We start from the raw sequence: 2,904 nt of genomic DNA, 5'->3' as shown, positions 1-2,904 counted from the left end.
ATTAGCACACCTAGTACCAGAAGGTGTACCAGCACTATTAATACCAATTATAGTAGGTATTGAAATAATTAGAAATCTAATTCGTCCAATAACTCTATCGGTGCGACTAGCAGCAAATATAATAGTTGGACATTTAATAATATCAATAATTGGAAATACAGGAACAATATTAGAAATTATTGGACTTTCAATATTAATTTTAGCACAAATTATATTAATTATTATAGAAACAGCCGTAGCATTTATCCAATCTTATGTATTTGCCTTATTAATTGCTATTTATTCTAGAGAATCAAAATAACCAATGTCAGCAAACCAAAACCACCCATATCACCTAGTAGATCAAAGCCCATGACCAGCAACAGGAGCTATTAGAGCAATAATATTAACAACAGGGATAATTAGATGATTTCACCAACAAAATATAATTTTATTATCAATAGGAATAACAACTATACTTCTTACAATAATTCAATGATGACGAGATATTTCACGAGAGGGAACATATCAAGGATTACATACAAGTCAAGTTATAATAGGACTACGATGGGGTATAATTCTATTTATTATTTCAGAGGTATTATTTTTTGTATCCTTCTTTTGAGCATTTTTCCATAGAAGATTATCCCCAACAATTGAACTGGGGATATTATGACCACCAAGGGGGATTACTCCATTTAACCCAATACAAGTACCTTTATTAAATACAGCAATTTTATTAGCCTCAGGAGTAACAGTAACATGAGCCCATCATGGGTTATTAGAAAAAAATCATTCACATACAACGCAAGCCCTTATATTAACATTAATATTAGGAATATATTTTACTATTCTTCAGGCATATGAATATTATGAATCCCCCTTTACTATTGCTGATGCAGTATACGGATCCACATTCTTTATAGCAACAGGATTTCATGGGTTACATGTTATTATTGGATCAACATTCCTAGGGGTATGTTTAGCTCGACACATCTTATGTCATTTTTCACCAACACATCACTTCGGATTTGAAGCAGCAGCCTGATATTGACATTTTGTAGATGTAGTATGATTATTCCTTTATATTTCAATTTACTGATGAGGTAGATAATTTACTTAGTATATTTAAAGTACACTTAACTTCCAATTAAAAAGATTATAATAAAATAAAGTAAATAATTAATATAATCATAAGTACCTCATTATTAATTATAGTAATTACCTCAATTGTAATAATATTATCCACATTACTATCAAAAAAAATAATTACAGACCGAGAAAAAAGATCACCGTTTGAGTGTGGATTTGACCCAAAATCCTCAGCACGAATTCCATTCTCTATAAAATTCTTTCTAATTGCAGTAATTTTTTTAATTTTTGATGTAGAAATTGTATTACTATTACCAATAACAGTTATTATTACTAATTCAAAACTAATATATTGAATATGTGTTAGACTCCTATTCCTATTAATCTTGCTTTTAGGTTTATATCATGAATGAACCCAAGGATCACTAGAATGAGCATGCTAGAGTAATAGTTAATAATAATATTTGAGTTGCATTCAAAAGGTATTGAATAGTTCAATTTACTTTATTGAGCAAGAAGCAAAAGCAATCAGCTTCGACCTGAATAAATTGGTATATATATTACCCTTGTTTATTTGACTGAAGCCAAAGGAAGGCGGCATATTAATGTTAATAATAAAATTAGGATTATCTCCTCAGTTAAGGGGTATATTATTAAGTGGGGGCTGCTAACTTCCATCTTTAGTGGTGAAACTCCATTAATACTCTCACACCATTTCTTTAGTATAAAATTACATTATCTTTTCATGATAAAGCTGAACTTTAAATAAGTTCAAGAAGTGCCTATAGAATTATTTATTCTTCCTAATAACTTCAATATTATGCTTTATTATAAGCTATATAAACACATATAAATTATTAATAAAATTACTATTAAAAATGAAAATATAAAATAAATATTAAAATAATTAGAATGTATTAATTGGATATTTAAAGAACCACTCCTTATATATTTATAGACTCCCTGTCCCCCCATAAGTTCACTTCACCCATAGTCAACAGCCTTAATATAATAATGCAGAAACCGGGGTTGGTGCAGCCATAGCTGCCGGCAACCATGCAGAAAATGGAATTTGTGCACTCTTTGTTATCCCAGCAATAATAATAAATCTAGTAATTAATATTATATCAAAGTCAGAAACTAATCATAAATAATAAATATAATTTCAGCTACCGTAATTTAATATTCAAGCAATAGATAATAAAATAAATACATCACCAATTCGGTTAGACAAAGCAGTTAATATTCCAGCAGAATAGGAACGAACATTCTGATAATAGATTACTAGGCAGTAAGAAACTAGTCCTAGACCATCCCATCCTAAAATAATTCTAATAATATTAGGAGAAATAATTAAAAACATTATAGACCCGACAAATAATAAAACTAAAATAATAAATCGATTTATATTATAATCCCCTTCTATATAAGAACCTCTATAATTAATAACCATAGAAGAGATATATATAACTAATCCTATAAAAATTAAAGATATCCAATCAAATAATATTGTTATAATAATATTAGAACTATTCAAATTAACAATATTTCACTCAATAAAAATTGTAACATCCCTAATTAAAAATATTATCCCTAATAATAATAAAATTATTCTACTAATTAATAAAATAATTGATACTATACTTGTAATAAAAAAATTAAAAACCATTGATCTAAGAACTTTTTAGCTACCAGTAAGTCCACAACTTACTATTCTATTTAAACTACTTAAATAATTTAAATTCAATGAAATATAGGAGAACAAAAAACAATTAAAAAATTTAATGGAAATAAATGACAAAATAATAATAAATATTCACGAATGTTACTTCT

The 2,904-nt window shown here is 27.5% G+C and overlaps 1 pseudogene; it reads left to right on the top strand.

Moving 5' to 3' along the window:
• The first annotated feature begins 304 nt into the window (after window positions 1-304).
• LOC146005317 (cytochrome c oxidase subunit 3 pseudogene) lies at window positions 305-1,081 on the top strand (annotated as a pseudogene).
• Window positions 1,082-2,904: the final 1,823 nt, after the last annotated feature.

Source organism: Lepisma saccharinum, chromosome 23 (genome assembly GCF_977018435.1).
Source record: "Lepisma saccharinum chromosome 23, izLepSacc3.1, whole genome shotgun sequence".
Taxonomy (NCBI): domain Eukaryota; kingdom Metazoa; phylum Arthropoda; class Insecta; order Zygentoma; family Lepismatidae; genus Lepisma; species Lepisma saccharinum.
The sequence above is the reverse complement of the archived record's forward strand: the minus strand, read 5'-3'. Positions and strand labels throughout refer to the sequence as shown.